We start from the raw sequence: 25,592 nt of genomic DNA, 5'->3' as shown, positions 1-25,592 counted from the left end.
AGCAAGCTAGAACTTCCATAGAAACTTCCATTAAACCCTTTTCCTTTTCCAGAATTGAAGTACAGGACATTTTCTATCAGCGATGGAACAAGGGCTGTGAGTAGACAGTCAACAGAATTCCTCGGCAGTTAAAGCGATTCTGGTAATCAACAGATTTGAGAAAATCTGTGTTTGTCATGGTCCAAGGCAGCAAAAAGAGGTTATTTTATTTGGTCAGAGGGCTGACCAAATACTAAATTCTGTTTTTTCACTGTCTCTTATGTGTTTCCTTATTTTATTTCCCTGTTATCCCTCATGGTTTCTGCTTGCGCATGTCAAGACCTTGGACTTCTCACTGGCACAATGATTGTACACCCCTCTTAGGTAGGAAACCCATTGGTTTGGCAGAAGCATCTACTCCCTCAGAGGCCCAAACTTAATTCTATGCTGAACCTCATTTTAAAAGGGAAAGCAAACAAGGAAGTTAGTCATACGGAATCCTATACAGTTCTGAGGAAAGGTAGGTGAGAGTTCATTGTTTCTCCTGAAGTGGTGTCTGGCAGCCCCAAATACTCCCAAATATGCTGAAAATTAGTTTATAAGCAATGTGTTTTTCTACCAAACTACTGTCCCAGCCACTATTCCATTCAAGACAGTAGGGCCATATAATGAACACAATCCTATCTATTCTCCCTGAGAATTACTTTATTTAACAGTACGTACTATGAAGCTTTTATTTTTCAGTCTGGAAGATACCTTGGTGTTCCAGATATGCTGAGCCTTCCTTATAGTGGGTACCTGCCTCTCACCCTGAAAGCTGACAATACGGATTAGCTATAAAACCAGGCTGGGTCACACACACTGGGACCCCATGAAGCAGATCCTGCAATACACGGAACACACACCCAGAGAGCAGTATTTCAAACAGCACTCATTGGAGATGCTGAGGACAAGAAGACAAGGTAGACAATGATAAGTACTTTGCATGCTTTCCATTGGAGGAGTCACTGAAACAAGGGAAGTACTTTCTCAACAGGCATCTGGCCCAAGTAGGTAATAAAAAGCAAAGAACAGAACTCTAAACCCCAAATGCTATGTTTTTAAATGAGGCTTGAGACTTAAGTTACTCATATGTGACTGGCAGGACTGGTGACATAATTTGCAAGGCCCTGTGCAAAATGAAAATGTGGGCTCCTCATTAGAAAACTACTAAGAATTGTAAGGCAGTGACATCAGAGCATTGAATCAAGCATGGAGCCCTTTGAAGTGTGGTCCTTATCTGCCTGTGCTTGTCTCACGCCATGTAGCCAGCTCTGTTGACTATCTTCTTCAAAGTGACAACAAATTCTCTATCACTATTTACTGTATATACTTCTTAGATCTAAATAGTCATTTTCTTTGAAAGAGCTCAGAATATGGAAAACTAAGTTGCTTGGATATTAAGAACTGTTTTAAATAGGGAAAGATTTAAGAGAAGCAGAGATTGCATCAATAAAACTGTTTTTGCTCTAGAGTCCGTCTTGGTTTGCTAGACTCACTCCTGGTTGAATTCTGCTTTAATTCCTCAGTAGCCTTAAGTGAATCACTTAAGACTCAATGTCTCAGTCTCATTTTATGTAAATTGGGAAGAATTCTAGTAACTACCTTATTGGTCTCCTGTCAGGATTAAATGCCACATTGAAAATAAAGTGCCTAACATAATGCTTGGCTCATAGTAATTGCTCAATAAATAGTAGCAGTTGCTATAATAATTATTCCCAGTTCCCAGAGCGAAGGGATGGTTGAAGACTGAATCCTCCAAAGATGACTTAGGGTTAGCAGGCTCAAGCTATATGATTTTTCCTGAGTCTAGTTACCACCAGAAAAAAATTTTCTGTGTTAATTTTTTTCCTAATAATATATTTTTTAATTGTAGAACATTTTAGAAAAAAAAATTTTAATGATATTTACCCATGGATTGGGAGAAAGAAATGGCAACACACTCCAGTATTTCTCGCCTGAAAAATCCCATGGACAGAGGTACCCAGTGGGCTGCAGTCCGGGGGGTCGTGAAGAGTCGGACATGACTGAGTGACTAAGCACGTGCACGCCCATGGATTGGTCATTCAGAGATAACAACGGTGAGTATTTAATACATTTGCCTGAAAATTTTTTATTGCATATTTATGTATAAAAATTGCATCCTATGTATGTACAGTTTTATATCCTGCTTTTTAATTAATGACTCACTCTGAATAGCACCTCATGACATTGTGACTATCACCTCATGTTACTAAGGAGGCAAGAATATACAATGGAGTAAAGACAATCTCTTTAACAAGTGGTGCTGGGAAAACTGGTCAACCACTTGTAAAGGAATGAAACTAGATCACTTTCTAACACCGCACACAAAGATAAACTCAAAATGGATTAAAGATCTAAATGTAAGACCAGAAACTATAAAACTCCCAGAGGAGAACATAGGCAAAACACTCTCCGACATAAACCACAGCAGGATCCTCTATGATCCACCTCCCAGAATTCTCGAAATAAAAGCAAAAATAAACAAATGGGACCTAATTAAAATTAAAAGCTTCTGCACAACAAAGGAAAATATAAGCAAAGTGAAAAGACAGTCTTCCGAAAGGGAGAAAATAATAGCAAATGAAGCAACTGACAAACAACTAATCTCAAAAATATACAAGCAACTTATGCAGCTCAATTCCAGAAAAATAAACGACCCAATCAAAAAATGGGCCAAAGAACTAAATAGACATTTCTCCAAAGAAGACATACGGATGGCTAACAAACACATGAAAAGATGCTCAACATCACTCATTATTAGAGAAATGCAAATCAAAACCACAATGAGGTACCACTTCACACCAGTCAGAATGTCTGCGATCCAAAAATCTGCAAGCAATAAATGTTGGAGAGGGTGTGGAGAAAAGGGAACCCTCCTACACTGTTGGTGGGAATGCAAACTAGTACAGCCACTATGGAGAACAGTGTGGAGATTCCTTAAAAAATTGCAAATAGAACTGCCTTATGACCCAGCAATCCCACTGCTGGGCATACACACGGAGGAAACCAGAATTGAAAGAGACACATGTATGCCAATGTTCATCGCAGCACTGTTTATAATAGCCAGGACATGGAAACAACCTAGATGTCCATCAGCAGATGAATGGATAATAAAGCTGTGGTACATATACACAATGGAGTATTACTCAGCCATTAAAAAGAATACATTTGAATCAGTTCTGATGAGATGGATGAAACTGGAGCCGATTATACAGAGTGAAGTAAGCCAGAAAGAAAAACACCAATACAGTATACTAACACATATATATGGAATTTAGAAAGATGGTAATGATGACCCTGTATGCAGGACAGCAAAAAAGACACAGATGTGTATAGTGGACTTTTGGACTCAGAGGGAGAGGGAGAGGGTGAGATGATTTGGGAGAATGGCATTGAAACATGTATAATATCATGTAAGAATCGAATCGCCAGTCTATGTCCGATGCAGGATATGGCATGCTTGGGGCTGGTACACCGGGATGACCCAGAGAGATGTTGTGGGGAGGGGAGTGGGTGGGGGTTTCATGTTTGGGAACGCATGTACACCCGTGGTGGATTCATGTCAATGTATGGCAAAACCAATATAGAATTGTAAAGTAAAATAATAAATAAATAAATTAATTAATTAAAAAAATTGAATCCTATGTATGTACAGTTTTATATCCTGCTTTTTAATTAATGACTCACTCTGAATAGCACCTCATGACATTGTGACTATCACCTCATGTTATTAAGTGGTCTTCACAAAATTTTATGACAGCTTCATTCCATATTGGGCAGGTGTTCCACAATTTATTTTTTCCCTATCTTTTGGACTTTACCAACTTTTCACTATCATACGTCATGCTGCTCTGAATAACCATATGCATATATCCCTGGTCACCTCTCTGATATATGTCCTTAGAGAAGTGCTCTCTCTTAGAGATGGGTAAGGAGTAGGGACACATGTCAGCCTCTCTATATGTACTTCCAAAAAGATTATGCCAGTTTCTCTCCCACTGGGTGAGGATGGGGGATTCTACCCTTCCTGAAACCTTTACCAGCATCTAGTAATATCACAGCCACAAACCTTTACCATTTTATAGGCAAAAAAATTGATCATCGTGTTTATAATAATTCATTTGCTTTGATCAATAGTGAGGTTGGACATGTTTTCATCTTTATTAAGTATTTGCCTCACTTTTTGTGAATTTTAAGTTCATGACTTTGTCAATTTTCCTACTGGGAAGTTTGATTTGTGCCTTTGTGTAAATAATAAAAAGTGGTTGAACAAGGATTTTAAGCCTAGGTGGTGTGACTCTAGAATTGACATGAGTAACTCCAATATCACGTTGGCTTTAAATAAACAAATCCGTATTGATAACCTACTTTCTTTTTGTACTTGATATACTTCCTTTATTCTCTCTCTCCAAATAAATCCAGCTGCTCTCAGACTTTTCTCCAGGTCTTACCACCCAACTCTTTGTTTCCATTAGCCTGACTTCAGCAATAAGCACAATCAGGAGCCTCTTTCTACACTGTTTGACTCCTGGGTTATGACTTGGCCTTATAGTCTGATGGATTTAATCCCATTTCTGGGATTAAGAAATGGTTTAGTTGTTAATATTTGTCTGACTTTTTGTGACCGCATGGACTAAAGCCCACCAGGCTCCTCTGTCTGTACGATTTCCCAGGCAAGAATACTGGAGTGGGTTGCCATTTCCTTCTTCAGGGAATCTTCCCAACCCAGGGATCAAACTCACATCTCCTGCGTCTCCTACTTGGCAGGTGGATTCTTTACCACTGAGCCACCTAAGAAGCCTGTGGTTATTACTTGCACTGAGGCAAAACTATCTACCTAATTTGGGTGTAGACTCCCTCAGGAAGTTTTTCCAAGTCCTACCTCTTCAAGACTAGCAGTCATTTCCCTCCTATTCTCTGCTCCTGTTCCCTCTAGGCAGCACACTTCTACTCAGCAGTTCACACTGGATAAAAACTCAGCAACTGTTATTCTTGAAGCTGCTATAAAAGTCCCTAGTATAATGTGCACAAAAGATTTTCCATTATTTTGAATAAGTTTCGGGTTAATTTACAAAGACTAATCAAAAGATACTATCAAAATAAAGTCAAGTCAAATTAACCTCTTTGAAAAACTTAGAATTCAAGGACACCAAAAGAAATGGGATTAAGCCCTTCAGACTATAAGGCTGAGAAAAAGTGCTCTCATCCTTATTTTCTGGATAAAATTCCAGAGCAATTCTGGGCATGAGATTGGGGAATGACAAAGGGATTGCCCCCCATCCAATAGGACACCTCTTGTTTCCTTGGAAAGAAGCTTTTTGCTGATTTGTTCTGAACCATCCATCCCTAGCTATCAGCATGGTCTGTGTCTAGTTACACATCTTCTCCTCTCTCTCAGGCCTTCTCGCCCCTTGAAATTTGGATTAGGTGTCCACCTCATGCTCTCTCCCATCTCATACTTGCCCATTCTGCCTAACAGCATGGCCTCCATCCTCACCCAGTTTGCAGGTCCTTGTGGGCAATGACCTTATCTCACCCTTCACTGGATCCTAGTCCTACCATCTAAAGGGATTCATTCACTGATGCTAAATAAAAATTTAGTAAATGAATGAGTGAGTCTCTGCTAGTTGGAGACACTGCTTTTCGTTTACTTTTTCATTTCTACAAAAAGGCAACCTGACTCCTATGTTGGTGAACATAGAGTGTTTTTTTTTTCCCCTAATTTCTCTCCTTTAATTAATGGATCATGAAAAATCACAAAGTCCTATTAAAAATGAACTGGTTCAGAACATCCCTCCGCATTGTTAGCAGCTCCCAAGGATTCTACAGATCCCTTTCCCGAGGTGCTCCCCTTTCCTCTCTGATGTCTCCAGAACCTAGTCCTGGAAGAATTTTGTTGAACAGAGAAAAAAACGGTGTGCTGCTGGACTGCTCTTTCTACCCGGCTCCCAGCCAGGCCTTTTTCTCCTACAGTTTCCCAGTGATCCAGCTGGTGACTGCTTCCTGCCCCCCTGCTATGCTGGCCCAGGGTGGGGGTGGGGGGTTGAAGGTTTTACTGTTCTTCAGTAATCATGCAGATTAACAGCTGCTGTTCAGTAGCTCAAGGCCTCCCTTAAATTGAGATGGCTGGGGCCACACATTCCATAAGCGGTTGGAAACAGCTCTGCCTTGGCTACCTTATTATGAGAAAGTGACTGTGACTGTGGAGGAATAAAGCAATGGTTTTGATGTCTTTTGTTTCATGCAGCCCATAAAGAAAAAGGCAGCTTTGTATCCCCGTCCATGCTTGGTTTGGGCAAATAGACCCTCTGTGATCAAGTCCTTAATTTTCACTCTCACTGCCCTCCCTGTTACATGCAGCAGGATGTCTTGTTTGTAGGTAGCATCCTTACAATGCCCACCCCAACCCAGTTGCTCTGAGACCCTGACTCAGGCTGCTAAATAGAGTATTGTATCCATTTGGTCTTTCTTAGAATTGTACACAGTTCATCAGCCTGCTATGACCTTCCTTCCATTAGTAGCTGTGGCTGAATTTTGTGATATCACTTTCTTTTCTGCGTCTGGGGTAATTTTGGGGAATACGTGGAAAGCTAAATCTCCTGCTGGTCGACAGGCAAGAGCTGGGTACTAGAGGCCTTGTGGTTGATGGGGTATTTGATTCTTTTTCATTCTGATTAAGCCTCCGGAGACTCATAGTCCAAACATGAAGGACAAATGGATTTTAAATTAGTTCTTCAGGTCCGAAAACTCTGGCTGCAAGTACAGAAAGGTTAATGGTCTTGTAGGCATTTTTACTTGCATCTCAGTTTTACAGCTTTGAGTCCTTATGTGAGCCTATACGTACTTCCTTTTCGCCAGAGATGTGAGAGAACTAAATCCAGAAATAATAGATATAGTTTAAGGAAAGACAGGTAACCTGCAGAGAGACTGAGGTTGTTTTGACTTCTCTGCATCAGAGCAAGCCCACTCTCAGTAGGGCAGAGGAAGACGTGGGAAAGCCCTGTCTTGGTCTGTAAGTGTCTAGACAGCACAGAATCAAAGTCTGTCAACCTTTCTCCCTACTCTGAGGTATCCACTCAGGGGAAATGGTCCTGTTGCTTTTTTTAAAAAAAGGAATTTCTGAGGAGTGGACATTTATTAAATAAGGAAAAAGTCCATTTGCTGATCTTGGTGTGATATGTGATTACTCATTCAATATTGGAAGTGGTGGAAGTCACATATAAACAGCATATATTAACAGTTAAGCATGAGATGTATGATTTCCTCAACTAGTAGCAAAGAAAGTGATAAAATAGCAGATGCTTGATTAAAAGAAACTCAGATGAAGAAAATAAATAACTGTAGCTGAAGTTGTAATGGTCTTCCCTGTATATCACCATCAGTCTTTCGGCTCAAATGAGGATTTGAACGTACAGCTACCAGAAATTCCAAAATTGAAAGCAAATTGTCAAGTGCCAGGATGAAATCTCCTGCAATAATATATAATGTAGTAGCTCCATTTGCTACTGCAGAGATTATCAAAGTCTGTTATTGTTTTTAATGGCGGTGTGTCTTAATAGCAGTGTGCTTTTATCTCTCTGATGGAAAAATGGCCCTAAATCGGCCTAAAATAGCCCTACCGAGCACATTTCACACCTCTGCACAAGGCACTGGGGGTTTCTATGGGAGGAGTCTGCTTGCTTGGGTTGAAAGAGACTTGATTTGGAAAGGGGGGTGATTGTTAAAGGCAGTAGGTACTTGCATTCAATTAAGGCCACAGAGAAGTACTGCCCTTCTGCCACCTTCCTCTAGGTCTTGCGGGTAGCAGTGGATTAAAGGTGTTGTTGAGATGGTGGAAGTAAAGAGAAAATAGTTTATGAAGTTGAAGACTGAGTGCTAAGTGGAAAAGTTTTACCACCAACCAGAAAACCTGTGTCCAGCCTGTGGGGGGATGAGGTGTGAGGAGTGAGGAGCAATAGGGTAGGTCCTTCAAAGTCAAGCATCATGAACTTCTCTGTGTTATTAGACAGTAAAGTCTCTGAATGTTGTTGGAGGGCTGCTGGTGTATGAGCTGGTCAGTGGGCTGGCCTAACGTGGTCAGCTGCATATGCAGGGCCTCGTTTTCGGGATATGGAGATTGGGATATGACACGTGGTATCCAGTTGCCCTGCTTTGCACGTGACACCCAGGTCAGGACTGTGTGGCCCCATCAGCTCTGCACCAATATTGGCAGGTTCATAGCTAAGTCAAGGTTTATCAGCGGCCAGAGTACTAAGGAGATAAAGAGAGGATTCTATACATATGTCCTTTTGGTTTATGGTACTCCTCTGACCATTTCTACATTGAGTCACAAAGGAATCAGGAACAAGCTGTTTGATCTGGGCAATTTGCTTAGCTTCTCTGAGCCTCAGCTTGCTCTTTGCTGATGACCCTTCCCTCCCTCTACCCCCGTCCCCCCAAACTCCAGCCTCGAACTGTGATTCCTTCTTCTTGTATTTCTTCTCAGACACTACTAACTTCTCCAAACACTGGTCAACTCATTAAACTGCCTAATTTAAAAAGTGATCAGTTGAAAAGTCAAGATGTGGATTAGGAAGCTACTTATTTGTTAGTGTCTTCAATAGGAAAAAGAAGCCATTTATCCTTTAGAGCAGAAGAAAAAATGTTATTAAATTATGTGATATAGAACATTTATAATGCATCTGACCACAAATTGCAAGACTCACTGAAATGACATTTAAATCTCACAGCACCTCGAGACTGAGGCAATACCAGTGAGGAATGTAGCTAAGAGACTGTGTTTCATCCTTGATCTGAGGTTTTCTTTCTTTTAAATACAATCTTGATAATGATTTCCCATGTACCTCCTTCCTTTCTCTGTTGCCTTAATCTTGAAACTTGATTTGCTATCCACTGGGCAATACAGATTTGCAACTTGACTAGATGGGAAGGAAGAGAAGGGTTTGCAGCTGTAAAACAACCCTGCTTTTCCATTTCAGAGAGAGGGCGTCTCTAAGTGGGATTTTGCTGGGTGCTACTCAAGGTAAGGATCAAGGAAGGGTCATATTCCCAGTTCCCAGTGGGGTGAACCTCCCCCGGAGACCTCAGGCAGCACACTGCTGCTGCAGAAAGGTGGGTCTGCCCTGCAGAGTGGTGGTAAGACTTGCGGGACTCTGGCTGCAGTGATGAGTCATTGGATGGGAAAGCTGGACAGAGTGGCCTTCAGGGCTCCCAGGTAGAGCGCAGGGCAGTTCTCTTGGTGCTCATCAATGGTAAACTAGTAGCAATGTCTTTAAAGAAGCATGAAAGAGACTTACTAACTTTTTAATAGAGGGTAGGTTTTTGCCCTAATGCTAAAAACACATTATACTCTAATTGTCACCTTTATGTTTCTATTCAAATTCTCATCTCTCTTCTCCATCCTTTCTTCTTTCTTGTATCCCCATCCCCAGTCCTCCATCTGGGCATCCTGAGACAAAATTGTAGTGTGGGCAGAGCTTGCCCATGGTAGCTCCAGGACACTGTTTGTGCTGCCCTTCATCTCCCTGCTCCCCATCCTCAGGGCCCAGGAAATACCTTCAGTGACCTGTTCTCCAGTGGGTGGTAGAACATAGGCTGGGATGAACCACCAGCTTCCACTGCAACTTCTGTCCTTTGCTACAAAGCCTCCAAAACCACTGTGTGTCATGGTCTCTCCACATATATTAAGTGATAATAATCCTCAGTCAGTAGGATGTTTTCAGCAATGAATAACAGAAAATTCAAGTCAAATTTCTTCAACATTCAGAATGTTTACTGACTCCCAGACAGGAAGCCCAAGCTAGGGAGGGGTTAAACCAGCACCACAGCTTTCCTTCCCCTGTGAGCCACATCCTTCAGCTAATCTGGAGGTGGAGGCAGCAATTCCTAGCGGAGGGAGACAGGGTTGCCTCTGGGAGGTGTCCTGAAAGAGCAAAGTGAGCAAGAAATTGCCCAGCTGCCTGGAAAACCTGTTCCTGAATCTCAGTAACTTGAACTGAGTCACGTGGGGAGTGGGATCACCCTTAGAACAACTGGGCTCACCTCTGGATCTGGGTCAGATAAGCTTCCCTGAGGGCACTGGGGCTGCAAGGGGAGGGGAGGGTGCTACAACAAAATCTGAACTCCCATTAGAAAGGGGCGGGGGTCAAGGAGGCCAGGGCAACATCAGACACTGTCTGCTTCATGTGCTTCTCTGCATGGTCTGAGCCCTCCACCCGCCCCCACCACCACCACCCCGCCCCCGCCCAAAGAAATAAAAGGAAAAAAGGGATGACTACACACTGGCGCCTGAAAATACTAAGTTCATATAAGGGAGAGTTAAAAAGTTAGCACTGTCAGGCTGTAGATGATTTGTTTTAGGGGAGCATCCAGCCTAATAGGAGGTTTTAGTCTGTAAAGGTCCCAGCTTTTAATGATGAGATTTAGTTCCCTATGTGCAGTCACTGGCATATGTTTGGGATGTGAGATAGACTTCCAATATCTGACTGTCATGGCTTGTATAAAAACCTTGGGCCGGCCTGGCTTCCCTTGGCATTCTGGAGCATATCCACACCACAGCATAGGAGCTGGAATGGCCATGCCTTCTGTGGGATAACCAGTGTCATCAAATGATGCTCATCTTAAGAGGAGGCAGTTGCTGCTGTGCTTAATTTACACCCACATCTGAAGATGTATCTTGAGGCTAAAATTTTAAAACTGGTCCAGAGACATCAGGTTGTGTCACCTTGAGGTCTCTTGGAGGAAAGAATGCAGAGCAAGCCAGTGCTTATTCCTGTTGGTGGGTGGTCTTCTTCCAGAAACCACAGATGGCTGAGCCACGCCCCAGGAGTTTTTGATACAGGAAGTCTGGAAAATTTGCACCTTGAACAAGTTTCCAGGTGATGCTGATGCTCTAGTCCAGGGACCACACTTAGTGAATCACATCCCCTGACCTAGGGGATGAACAATGGAGTGTGATTTGTAGCAAAGGAAAAAGAAAAACAGCAGCTATCTAAATGCAGTTGGCTTCATCCCTATTCTGACTTTGTTCATTATTCTCAATATGCTCCCCTATTCATTAAAGTGTCCTAGGTCATTCGTTCATGGAAGGATCCCCTTTTTTCTCGATAGTCTGGAGCTCCTTAGGGAAGAGTAATTGATTTGTAGTCTGTAGTCTATGACGAGCTCAAGATTTTGCCCCCATGGCTGTTTATAATGTACAAGAGAAAAATCGAGTTCCTAGAGGTGTTAACCCTCTCTGCAATGATATTCAACACTGGAAAGCACAAGGAAGTCCCGAACAGAAACCCTATACAGTGGCTCTGGAGAACTTGTAACTAATGGGCACTTGTAAATCTAACAGGATTTCCTACTGGTGTGAATGCCTTGGGTAAAATGCTCATTAAACTGTCAGCTCACAGAGAGGTGTTGCTCCTGGGAAGAGGGTCACAGCATCCTGGGGAGGAAAGAAGTCTCCCCAGGCCACCAGGGTCCTTCCCTCCCCTGATCACTCACCACCCACTTCAGACTCCTTCCAAAGCCCTTCAGAGGGTTTTTACAACTCTGTACCAATTCCATCAGGAAATTATTAATTTTCTCCAATCCAAAATATGTATTCACTTTGTTGGCTCTTTCTTCTTGTTGAAGAAGATCTCTTCTATGGAAATGGAGAATAGCTAACCACTGTCCATGGTAGAACAGTACTTCCATACTTAAAATCAGTTTGTTTCGACACTGAAAAAGATTAACGTTTATTTTTACTCAAATAACATTTGCACATCAGTAAAAAAAAAAATTATATAGCACAAAATGGTATATAATGAAAACTGAGTTTCCTTCCCATCTCTGGCCCCTGGGCCAACCACCCAGAATTAACCTCCAACACCTCTTTAGTGTGTACTTACCAGAAGTTTTCCAAACATGTATTTGTGTACACACACACACATTCACAAACGTATTTTTAAACTTCATGACACATCTTGGATTCTCTTCACATTAGCACATATACTTCTTTGTAAGAATATATTATAAATTATTTAATCAGTTTTTTATTTATGATATTTTGTCATTTCCAGTTCTAAACTTCCAGACAATGTTATAGATGCATCTTTGATTATACTGGCAAATATAAGATTTCCTAAAGCAGAGTTGCTGGGTCAAATGTTTTACATATGTTTAACTTTGGCAGATTTGGTAGAGCTTACACTAGTTTTAACTCCCTTGAACAGTGTTCAAAAATTCCAGTGTTTTGTTATATACTAAACAATGTGTTAACAAACTAATTTTTTTTGGCCTGATAGGCAAAAATAATGCTACTTCAGACCTATAATTCACATCTCTCTCATTGTACTATTATCACTGAACATCTTTGCATATGTATGAGAACTTTGACATTTCTTGTTCTTTGAAATTTGTTTATATTCTTTTACCTATTTTTCTATTGTTGTTGACATTTTTCCTTTAGCTTTGTTGGTTATCTTTATATATCAGAAATTAGCCTTTGTTATACATGTTGTAAATTCTGTCATGCAAATTTTAAGTTTTTTCCCCCCACAATTTGTCATTTCCTTTTTGATTAAAATTTTATTTAGCTCAAGGTGTTTTATGCTATGGAACAATTTCTTATTTTCATAAGAAAAATGTAAGTTAAATGTAATCATGTTTTTTTATTGGTGACCCCTGGGTTTTATGTGATGCTTAAAAGAGAAAAGGCTTCCCTGATCGAAGATTAGTTTTTTAAAGTTCTTTATTTTCTTCTAGTAATTTTGTGGTTTAATATTTATTTTAGAATAAGGAGAGAGATATGGATCCAACTTTATTTTGCTTCCCTATGGCTTCCTATTGTTCCAACATGACTTACTGAATAATCTATTTTTAATTTAATGGTATGCAATGTCACTGTGATAATAACCTAAATTCCCATTTGAGTTTGAGAATCTTATTTGTGCAATCTGTATTCATTCCACTGATTTGTATTTCCATTTGCCAGAATCTCATTATAAGAAATAGTGCAACTTTATAATGCATTTTAATATCTGTTAGGACTAGTATCCTCCATTATTCTTATTTTTCAGAATTTTCTAGCTATACTTACTTATTCGCTTTTTCATACAAGCATGAAAACTAATCTGTCTGAAGTTTAATATTATCTTGTTGTTATTTCTATTGAGACTGCATTGAATTTATCGGTTAATTTAGAGAGATATTAAGTCTTCCCACCCAATAAAAGAGTTTACATTTCTATTCATTCAAATTTTCTTTTGTATCCTTTTGTTAAGGTTTTATTCCTCTATAACTTGAATATTTTTGTTAAGTTCATTTTTCTATATTTTTTGGTTCTTTATTGTGAATGGATATTATTTTCCATTTGTTTTCTAATTAATGTATTTTTTGTATCTTATTTTCATATCCATCAGTTTTATTATATCTATTTTCTACTATAATTTTGAATTGAGTATCTTTTGTATACTCCTCAAATAATTTTACTTTACTTACTCTTTATTAAAAAATATTTTCACATTTTATTTCTTTCTCCTGTTCTATTGAAATGATTAGAATAATGTCAAATTTCAGAGAGGTTAGTGGATATGCTGGTTTTCTGATTTGAACAGGAAGGCTTCTAGGGTTTCCTTGATCAATCAATAATGATTCATGCTTTGGTTAATGATCTTGTTATTTTGTTAAGATATTTAGGATGCATCCATCAATAATGTTTTGTTAAATCTGCATAAAAATTAAAATGAATGTCAGGTAATTCCATGACTTTTCAGCATCTATGGAAGTGATTATAATTTTTCTCTTTTGATCTATCAATATGGTGAATGATATATATTAATAGCTTTTTCCACTATTGAATAATAAATAGCCAGCTTTATTCAGTATTTACTGTGTGCCAGACACAGTTCTAAGCACTTTACATGTATTAATTCATTGAATCCTCTCAATACACTATAATGAGAAAACTGTGGCATAGAGTAGTTAAATAATTATGTGTCCAAAGTCCTACACCTGGTGAGTGAGAGCTGGGAACTGAACACAGTCATTTTACTCCTGAATCTATGTTCTCGATAGCTATTCTCAGCAGCCATCTTTTAATTTCTCATTAGGAGGTAGCATCCTCTTAACCTACTGCTGAATTCTGCCTCCTAAAATTTGTTTTTTACCCTTGTTATTAATAGATTAGTTTGGACTATAATTTTTCTTTTTGTATGTGCGTGTTATCTTTGTCAGGTTTTGGAACTGGTATCTTGCTAGCTTCAAAAATTAATTTGGAGGTTTTTCTTCTTTTGCTGTGGCCTGAAACAATTAAGTAGTACTGGAATTATTTTCTGTAAAGATTTGGTAGAAAGCATTCTTCACGCCTATTAAAGTGTCTGATTTTGTTGCTGAGGGAGGGAATGAATTTTTAATAAAACTTTTTCCTATTTTTCTATGATAATTCATCATTTAGATTTTCTACAACTCCTATGGTAGGTTTTAGTCATTTATATTTTTCTGAAAACCATTCATTTCATCCAGATTTTCAGCCAATTTCAGTAAGTCTGAGCAAAGGAGTATCTCAGAATTGTTTAAAAAATTGCATATATCTATCAGTTTCCCACTTACTATTTTCATTTTGTATTGTTTGTTCACTTTTTCCCTTAATTATATTAAACAATAGATTTAATCTTTTGTTTCGTTTTCAGAAAACAAGCTCTTGGATTTATTTGTTGGTCCTTCATTTTATTGTAACTTTTCCCTCTTTATCAGTGGTTACTTCTAATTTTGTACAATTTTGTTCCACTTTTTTACTTGACTATGTTGGCTCACGATTTGTTTTTCTATTTTATTGTTTTCTTTGCTTTATCTTTATTTCTTTCCAGGAACCAACTCTTAGATCTATTTATTAGCTGCACTATTTTAAAAATTAGTTCCTGCTGCTTTTAATATAGGTATATTTTATTTCTTTTTAAAACTTGCTTGCCTGATTGACTGCTTGTGTTTTTTTATCTTCATTCTTTCCTGTTTAACAATGCTAGTAAGTAGAACTATGCTATGAGAAGAGATATCTCAAAGGTTCTAATACATAGTTCTTGCATTATCAATATTTTTGAGATAGTATGTTTTTTATTTCTTCTTCGGACCAAGAGTTGAGAGGGGTGGTTAAGACTTCTTTTGTCTTTGATTAAAACATTAATTTGCAGCTTAATTGCACTGAGATCAGAGATTGTGACATGCAATATTTCTATTTTTTGAAGTATATTGAGGTTTTCCTCTGTGGTTCAACTTTTAGAAATGTGGCTATTTTTATCAATTGAATTATAGGCTTATTCTCTGTATTCAAGGTTTAGACATATAGATGCAGATATACACACACAAGTTTGTGTGCTTACACATACATGCACACTGTGGGATTTTCAATAGCTTTACTAACTTGACTGTTTACTTGATCTGGCATGGACTGAGAAAAGTGATTTAGATTTTCCCACTGCAATTGCCTTTTTGTATATTTCTATTTTTAATTACTGCAGTTTTTCTTTTATGCATTTTGAAGCAATGCTACTTGCTGCATCAAAATTCACTATATTGTATGATTATCATTACAAAGGGTCTTTAATATAGTATTGTCCTGAATTTAACATTCATTGATACTACCGTGGTTCTTGCTGTTTTTTTCTTGCACTTAATTTCTACATCTTTGCTAATCATTTTACTTTCAACCTTTCCAATCTCATCAATTCCAAGATGTATTTCTTGAATGTGTTATAAGGCTGAGTTATAATTTTTATCCAATTTGAGAGTCTTTTTACTTTAAGTGGAAGAGTTTTCTCATTTACACTTGCTAATAAACTCTTTTTGATCTTAATTCTATCATCTTATTTCATGATCCATTATTTTGCTCTTTCTTTTTTATCTTTTCCTATATGGTCTAGGTTTTCTTGCTTTATGTTCTGTGGTGAGTGAATGTATTTGCCTTCTGGTAATTCTGAAGACTGATATTCTGAGTTTTGCTATTCTAATGATACCCTAGTAACTTTTAATAATATACTGAAAACTCTTCTTGATTTGTCAACTTCAAACAATATATTTTAACAGCACACTGTAAAAATAAGGAAATTAGCAGGACTTCCTCTTGCCCTTCATACCTTCCTGCCTTTGAATATTAACTCCCTTCCCCTATTATAGTACATCACTATCACTAGTTTAGTTTTTCTTGGCACTAATCACAATGTATAATTACCTTATTTATTTATTAATTTAATTGTTTATTCTTCAGCTCCCCCAGTGGACTATATAATGCTTGAAGCCAATGATTTTTTTTGTGCTTTTGCGTGATCCAGAAGAGGTGACACAACTGCAGAATAAGAGCCAGCATTATAAGAGACCTTTGGGATCACCTTCCCCAGGTCTCACTTTGCACATGAAGAAACCAAGCCCTAGAGGATGGAGACACTCACTCTATATCATAGTTGTGACAGGAACTGGGCTAAAACTTAGATCTGCTCACCTAAGCTTCTTCCAAAATTCCAGGCTCCCTCAAAATGCATCACACAAAGTTTTATTCTAACACCAGGGGAAGGTTCACACTTACTTGCCAAACCAATGTGGAAAATACTTTTTCATTATGTCAATTACTATCACTCAGTGCCTTCTAAATGACATACTTGAAAATAGTTCCATTATAATGTGCAATTGAAAAGGATTGCCATTTCATACATCCACAATAACCTCATAACTATTTACAGATACATTCTGAATCTCTGGACATGTCTTGACTGAGGAAGCCCAAGAGGAAGACCACCCTCATTCTAGGCTGGGAATCAAGATTGTAATAAGTGGCACATTCAAAGACACTTAGAATGGCAAGAACTGGTTCCAGAAAAGAATCTCTGTTTCCTGGCAACCAGCTCAGTACTCCCTAAAGGGCACTTTGAAGAAAAGCTCAATCAATGGAAGGGTCAAATGTTTTCTTTTTCAAATGTCCATTTTGCATGTAATGGCTGCTCTGTGCAGATTTTATGGGGTGTTCGCTTGTTCGGGAGAGGTAGGGTCCTTCTGAGTAAACACATGTACTATGGGTGAGAAATTACTTCAACTGAGTTTATTGGCATTTCTTAGAGCATATGAGTTCAAAGAAAATTATTACAGGTAAGAGCTCTGTCCATTGAAACACCACTGTATAGATTACATAGTGATATATACAGTCAGAGAGACATCCAAGAAAAGCTCAGTACCGAGCTTGCCAATTCTGAAGATCAGCCTTTACAAGGGTTGGTAAATCTTTCTTTTGACCCTAAAGCCACCTGCTTTGCCCTGATTATTTTTTCAATCTGACTGAGATCTCCCTAGTGGAAATGAATGGAATATAGAAAGGGTACTGTAGTCATATAGTCCTTGGTTTGAGCCAGGTTTTTGCATGGCCCTGAGAAAGCCACTTAACTTTGCCAAGTTCTGCTTTCTGTAGATGTGGACAGAGTGGAATAACACTATTTTAGAAGGCTGATGTGATACTTTGGTAGGATTACATGAAGGAATCTGCCGCTTGGTATGAACTTCACTTGACAGCTTTATTAGTTGTCAAAGATGGACATGGAGGTGTGGACCAAATGGAAAATGGAGGACTAAGTAATGTTGAATTATATTTGTGCTTAGAAGCTTATGTTAGTTTCTCTGTCAGCTCTCAAAGCTATATTAAGCATATATATGATAACTCTTTAGGACTTGGAAAAATGGGTTTCCACTGAACAGAAGGAAAAGTGGGGCCATCAAGAAGTACAGTCATAAACCTCAATTTGCATCAGTCACTGGTCAGCTCTATGTATGAGCAGCTTTTACCAGGGGCACTATGGTACCCTGGGGGCTACCTTGTGAGTATGAAGGGGATTCACAGATCCCTGGAGCCTCAGTACTTTAGAGAGTTCTCTGTTTCTGACTAATATAACACATTTCCTTAAATTGTCCATTGCCACACTGCAGACATGCATTCCCCTATCCATTGCCATTATTACCTTGTGTATGAGTTAGACAGAATAGGTCAGACTTTTAGAAGACAGGCCCATGAGGCATAACCCCAAACAGAAATAGTTTACATTTCTCTCTCACTCAGCTCAGGTTATGGAGCGCTTATATAGTGTGCTAGGACTTCCCTGCTGGCTCAGACAGTAAAGCGTCTGTCTACAATGCGGGAGACCCAGGTTCAAGCCCTGGGTTGGGAAGATCCCCTGGAGAAGGACAATGGCAATCCACTCCAGTACTATTGCCTGGAAAATCCCATGGACAGAGGAGCCTGGTAGGCTACAGTCCATGGGATCGCAAAGAGTCGGTCACAACTGAGTGACTTCACTTCACTATATAGTGTGCTAGACTTTGTGAGTTCTGGGTGAGATGGACATGTAGGTGAATCAGACTCAACTTGTCCAGTGTAGAACTGGAATAACAGAAGACCATGTGGTGTTCACCTTGGCCAAGTTAACCTGGACCTCAGTTTCTTAATGTATATTAAAGAAGGAGGTCTTGGCCAGGTGATTCTCCAAGATCCATTTTACTTCTCTGATTTTTATTTATATACGAAACTTTACGCTAAGTTTACGTAAGTTTTTACGCTTAAAACAAAAGAAGCAAAAAATAAATCTTAAAGGATAGAGGGATATAATAAGAAACAGAAACACTTAAAATGATTTTAACATCTTAAATTTCCTCTCTAAAAAAATTAAACTGAATCAATAATGATGGCTTCATCCAAGAAGTCAATTTTAGCTCATTGTGGAAGAGTCCCAAGGGTCTCAGCTGTCCTTTGCTTCTTTTCTTTTTGCCCCGTCAAAGTTTTTTCCATGTAGATGTTTTTTCCTTCTGCTGTTGGCTGTTTCCTTCATGTTGTTTCCCGCTTGTGTTAATTCACTTTTATTTGACCCCTCACATCATCCATCAAATTCTCACATAGCCATTACAATATCATTGTTTTAGTTGAGGTCTCAACAGCTTCAATCAATCTATGGCCAAAATTCCTACAACTCTTGTTACTCTTTTTTTCTTCCTTCCTCATTTGGCTCTAGCTCTTTATGGGTGATATTAGTGTTTAGAGGTCTTCCTCCCATTCATCACCCATCTTTCTCCCCACAAAATCTCTTTCAAAGTCTCTTCAGCTTTCAAAGAAGAAGAAAGAAATCTCTTTCAGCTTTCAAAATGAACAGTGATAATGCAGTAGACACTATTATGCTAAGAATACTTGGATTTTGCTTATTAAAGAAGTGAGGCTTCAAGTCATAACAGATATGAGTTTTTCTTTTTAAACATTACATTCAATTAAGTTGTGTGTGAGCTAGGCTCACAGCCTATGGTTTATATTGTTATAAGCCACAAGTGAAATAAGGATTATAAAACACACTGAAGAGGAAAATGCAGCTTGAGAATATGATACAAGTGTTAATTCAAGACATTTAAAGTTTTTTCTATTAGTCTCTTTATAATTAAAAACACAAACTAAATAAAAGAATAGGATAGAAGGAGGAGGATGTTTTAAAGAGGCAATTTAAGGTAATTATTGGACAGTCCCAGTTTTGCCCAAAGTCGTCTCTACCCATCTGTCCATCTATCCATCCAATAGCTTGGGCACTGGAAGGTCGGGTTGTCCAGTATACAGAAAACAAGTTAGATATTGTCCTTTCTATGGAGATTTTATTCTAATGTTATTTAGTCACTAAGTCATGTGTGATTCTTTTGTGACCCCATGGACTGTAGCCTGCCAGGCTCTTCTCTCCATGGAATTTTCCAGGAAAAATTACTGAAGTGGGTTGCCATTTCCTTCTCCAGGGGATCCTCCAAACCAAGGATGGAACCCAAGCCTTCTGCATTGTAGGTGGATTCTTTACTACTGGGCCACTTGGGAAGTCCTTTATTCTAATGTGTGCTTAGTCGCTCAATCATGTCCAATTCTTTGCGACTCTGTGCACTGTAGCCCACCAGGCTCTTCTGTCCAGGGGGATTCTCCAGGCAAGAATACCGGAGTGGGTTGCCATGCCCTCCTCTAGGGGATATTCCCAACCCAAGGATCAAGCCCAGATCTCCCACACTGCAGGTAGATTCTTTACTATCTGAGCTACCAGGGAAGCCCAAGAAGATTGGGCTTCTTCCCAATCTTCCCAACCCCAGGAATCGAACCAGGGTCTCCTACATTGCAGGCAGATTCTTTACTAGCTGAGCTACCAGGGAATCACTATTGATTCTATAGTGGAGACCAAATTTTTAAAAAGGTTAACAAATATATGAACTTAATCTCAAAATGTGGTAAATTCTGTGAAAAACAGTAGAGGGGGAGATGGTGGAGAATATTTGGGGAGCTTTTAGGGTACTAACATCTGACTACGTGGCAAGCTGAATCATGCACGTATTTAAATAGCATGCTCTTTTTTTTAAAAAAAATTACTGAAGTATAGTTGATTTACAATGTGGTGTTAATTTCTGCTACAGAACAAAGTAATATATATATATGTATATATATCGGAGAAGGCAATGGCACCCCACTCCAGTATTCCTGCCTGGAAAATCCCATAGACGGAGGAGCCTGGAGGGCTGCAGTCCATGGGGTCACTAAGAGTCCGACACGACTGAGCGACTTCACTTTCACTTTTCACTTTCATGCATTGGAGAAGGAAATGGCAACCCATTCCAGTGTTATATAAAATTTTTCAGGTTCTTTTCCATAATGATTTATCACAGGATTTTTAATATAGTAACTTGTGCTTTACAATAGGAACTTGTTTATCCGTTCTGTATATAATAGTTTGCATCTGCTTGTCCCAAACTCCCAATTTATTCCTCCCCACCCCCCACTACCTCCCCGACTTGGACAACCACAAGTCTTGAACAGAGAGTACTAAGTGGGAAGTATTAATGTTCTTTAAAGGGAAAATGAACTTCCACCTCAGAAACTAGTTTTCTGAAAGGGCTTTAAGAAGATGAGAGAAATGACCAGTTAGGAGACAGTTCTGTAAACAAAACTGTAGCTTCCAGAATACATATCTTTATGTAATAGGAGCGGGCCAGGCTCAGCTGTTAGCCAAAGGCAGTTAGTGGTCCCACTCAGCCATTGATCATTATCGCAGTGAGCCCCTCCCCAAAGAGAGCAACCAGCGAGTGACCGTTAGCGGTCCGCCTCAGCCATTGGTCAGCTTTGCAGTAGGCACCCCCTCCTGTATAAAAGGAGCCCGAATTCAGCCTGCTGCTGCTGCCGCTGTCACTTCAGTCGTGTCTGACTCTGTGTGACCCCATAGACGGCAGCCCACCAGGCTCCCCCGTCCCTGGGATTCTCCAGGCAAGAACACTGTAAGTGGCTTGCCATTTCCTTCTCCAATGCGTGAAAGTGAAGTCGCTCAGTCGTGTCCGACTCTTTGCGACCCCATGGACTGCAGCCTTCCAGGCTCCTCCATCCATGGGATTTTCCAGGCAGGAATACTGGAGTGGGGTGCCATTGCCTTCTCCAGTAGCTTCCAGAATACAAATCTTTATGTAATAGGAGCGGGGCAGACTCAGCTGTTAGCTAAAGGCAGTTAGTGGTCCCACTCAGCCATTGATTATTATCGCAGTGAGCCCCTCCCCAAAGAGAGCAACCAGCGAGTGACCGTTAGCGGTCCGCCTCAGCCATTGGTCAGCTTTGCAGTAAGCACCACCGCCTCCTTTGTATAAAAGGAGCCCGAATGCAGCCTGAGGGAGATGGTTCTCCGAGAGACTAGTCTGCCATCTGCTCTGTCTCCTAGCTTAGCTTTGTGGTTACAGTCGTTATTCCTTGCCCCAGCAACCCACCTCCTGATTTATTGGCCTTTCCTATGGGAAGCAGAGCGAGCTTGGGCTGGGTTATCACTTACAGTGAAAGTTTCTAAAGTCAGAGATGACATGAGCCTGACCCTCAGGTAACCTTTCTGTTCTCTCCTCCTTGTCTCTCCTCAGTCACTCTGACATCTTTGCTCTTCCCTGAAATTTCAGTCCACCTCAGGGCCACCAGACATGCTCTTCCTCTATCTGGAATGCTTTTCCCCCAGAGTCGTATTTCTTGCTCTCTAATTCTTTTTAGGTCTTCAGTCAAATATCACATTTCTATCGAGGCCTTCTGTGGCCATTGTATTTAAACGTGAACATCCTGTTCCCACCTGGCTTTATTATTTTTTTTTCCCATAAAACACCATATTATGATATACATTTTATTCTTTTTTTTATTGGCCAGCCATCCCTCAACATTCTGTGTAGGTTCCATGAAGGTAGGGAATTCTGTCAGCTTTGTTTAGTGTTGAATCTCCAGGACCTACCTAGAATAAGGCCTGACATAGAGCAGGTGCTCAATCTCTATTTGTTAAGTAAATGAAATAATAAATGGTCATATTTGAATATATATAATATATAATATGAATGTAATGATATAATTCTATACAATATATAATATAGTAATATAATTCTATATTATGTAATTCTATATAATATGAATATATATAATATAATATAGAACTAAATCTACATTATAGTATTAAAATTATTATACTTCAGGCTAACTATGGTAAATAGAACATATCTGTTCTATTTACCAAAGGCATAAACTCACAAGGACTAAGAGAATGAGAGGAGACAGTAGCAGAAAGGAAATTTCACCAAAATTTTCATGACAGGTGGTCTTATTTTGCCAGGTTGGGAAAGCTGAAACAAGCCTGCAGGGGAGAAACAAATTAGATAGAAGTTATTTGTGCCACAGATCAGGATTTGGAGGCATCGTATATTTCCGCCGTCCCCCTGCATCTTTCTCAAAAAGCTACTAGAGTATATACACCACCAAACAGGGGAGAAGTTAAGAAAGAAAAACCTAGGATTGAGGAAACAGGGCTCTAACACAGGAGACAGGTAAAAGAATTTCCAGAATGAAATTGAAGAGAAGTCCCAGCCTGACAGATGGTCATTAGGCATAGGCAGCGATCAGTCCAGACTATAGGAGACAGACAAAAGACTTCAAGGTTGACATCTTTAAAAAAGAAGAAACTGAAAGACAACCTGGTATATTTGAACATACAGAGAGATTTTACATTTCTATCAGATTTTAAGTAAGGTTCAGTTAGTTTATAGGGATATGGAAAACTAAAAATATGAGAAAAGAAATGATTAACTCTGAGAAAAAAAAGCTATTAAAAAAAAAAAGAAATGGAATTATGGTCAACTTAGGTGGCACTAGTGGTTAGGAACCTGCCTGCCAATGCAGGAGACATGAGATGCAAGTTCAATCCCTGTTTCGGGAAGATCCCGTGGAGGAGGGCATGGTAACCCACTCCAGTATTCTTGCCTGGGAAATCCCCATGGACAGAGGAGCCTGGTGGGCTACAGTCCATAGCATCGCAAAGAACTGGACACAGTTGAAACAACTTAGCACATAGTGGCTCAACTGTGAATAATATTTATTTATTCATCACAATACTACAATTGAGAGGCTGAGGGGGGAGGGTAAGTCTTTGATGTGTGTAGGGAAGTAAGTATTAAAAAAAAAACAAACCAGTATCTTCCATAGCTGGGAGTCAGTAAATATTATCTAAAACTGAAATACCAAAAAATAACAAACATATTATTTAGAAATATGGAGATGAAAACAAGTAGTTAAAAACTGAAAATGACTTCTGGAAAGCAACATTAAGGGTAGGGAAAAGTAGAATAGGAACTGAAGTTTTCCTTTACAAACCCTATAAGCCTTGACTTTCTAAGTGATATGTACATGTTATATTTTGATGTAAATAAAAAATAAATTAATAAGAGGAATGTATGATTTCTTGTTACTCTCTGGAGAAAGATCTTGAAGTAAGACATGTTTATGTTGGAATATCTGTAAATATAGAAGATATAGAAGATACAGGAAATATTTGTTAAATGGTAAGTGAATGAATGAATGATGAGAGTTGTCACAAGGTTATTTAAAAGTTGAGAGTATATCACTGGCAGCCAGTGAAATGATGAGAGGCCTTGCATAGGAAGACGATTTAAGGAAGCCCAGAAAAGAAATGCATTTGTGTACCCCACCACAATGGAGCCCCAGGGTTTCTGCTCAGTTTAACCTATTACACAGTGTAATGCTGGCAAAAATTGCTCATTTCCATAGAGCTGACTTCGCAGATTTAAAAAGTACTGAATGGGAAATAAATATGCTGCTCTTAATAAATGTCTAGTTAAGGTAGAGTTAATATAGTTAAATGTGAAAGTGTATGAATGATATATTTTAATAGCATTCAGAGCACGTTTCAGCATCAAGATAAATGAAAACTTGGAAAAAAAAACTCTTAACATCCTCTAAACACATTGCCTTATCATAGCAAATGATAAATTACTAAAGAAACATGTTATTCTGCAGTGTTTTGAAGATTAAGTAGAGTATGAGTGAAATTAACATTGTGTATAAGTGAAGCTGTGACTATATCATGTCAGGGTGGTAATAAAATTGCAAAGGGGAGAGAATTAGAGTTTTATGCCACAGAAATGGAAGTAGTTTTCATTTTAATTGTTTTTCTTTAAATGGATTGTTTCTGTAATATACTACATTCTTTCCAGTTCACAGATGTTCAGGAGGGATAAAAGAGTTATAAAATATTCTAATGTGAGCTTCTAAAATAGCTTTTTTGGAACAGAAAAAGAAGAGCCTAAAGAATTCAGAATTTTTAAAGTACAGTAAAGCATTCATATTGCAAATTTAGTGATTCGCATTTTGTGATATGGGAAAACAAATGGACTTTTAACTTTTATGCCATAACTGGCCTTTTAGTCAAATAAATCAGTTTCATCTATGATATTCCACTTTTTAAGTTGGGTGTCTCTCTACAATTCAATTTCTTTCTTCCTCATCTCATCTCCTGCTAGCAGTTCTTTATTCCTGGTGTTAGAAGTGCCCCTTTTCTCTATCAGATAGATAGGGTTCTGGTCTTCACTTCACCTGAGCCAACTCAGCAGGATGGATGTATTGTGCCGATGTTGGAGGCTCCCGGCTATCCACTCTATCCCCCTCAAAGTCCCTTTCTCCCTCCCCTCAACCTGTAGCCCTTTGCATGGGCTACTCAGCTTATCTACATCAGCTCCCCCAGGGATGCAGTGTTCCTCGCCAATTCTCTATTTGACTTTTCTTTTCTGCTTCTTCATATTTCTTTTTAGAAAGCAGTTGTTTTTCCATGATCCTAAAGCTATTTGTATCCTTGTGCTGTGTACAAAGGCTCCTGTTAATCTCAATGGCTCTGCTTTTCTTTTACCATCATAATTGCTTTTTCCTTCTGGCCCACATGGTCAGAGCCTCATTTCTATGTGCTGAGACGGGGATCAACTGCCTTGGGTGGGTTCGAGTTCTGTGGGAGACAAGCTTCAAGGTTAAAGGGCCACTTTAATCACTTATTTAAACACCACCAACAAATATTTACTAGGACCTACTATGTAGCAAGTACTATGCTAGGTTTATAATGTTGAACAAGATAGGATCAGCTCTGGTCTTATGAAGTTTAAAATCAGGTGGATGAAATATGCATTAAACGTACAATTGAAATAAATTCATTGTGAACCCATGAATTCCAAGCAACATAATGCTAGGAGAAAAT

The 25,592-nt window shown here is 39.0% G+C and overlaps 1 long non-coding RNA gene across 1 annotated transcript in view; it reads right to left on the bottom strand.

The window, feature by feature from the left end:
- LOC120877420 overlaps positions 1–25,373 on the bottom strand; it is a 45,200-nt gene extending 19,827 nt beyond the window's left edge. The window contains exons 1-2 of the long non-coding RNA XR_005724331.1: positions 25,254–25,373; positions 22,589–22,691 (exon numbers count right to left, since the gene is read on the bottom strand). This is a non-coding gene — a long non-coding RNA (uncharacterized LOC120877420). The remainder of the gene's footprint in view (positions 1–22,588; positions 22,692–25,253) is intronic.
- Positions 25,374–25,592: the final 219 nt, after the last annotated feature.

Source organism: Oryx dammah, unplaced genomic scaffold (genome assembly GCF_014754425.2).
Source record: "Oryx dammah isolate SB20612 unplaced genomic scaffold, SCBI_Odam_1.1 HiC_scaffold_18, whole genome shotgun sequence".
Lineage (NCBI taxonomy): Eukaryota > Metazoa > Chordata > Mammalia > Artiodactyla > Bovidae > Oryx > Oryx dammah.
This window is presented reverse-complemented; position numbering and strand designations above follow the sequence as displayed.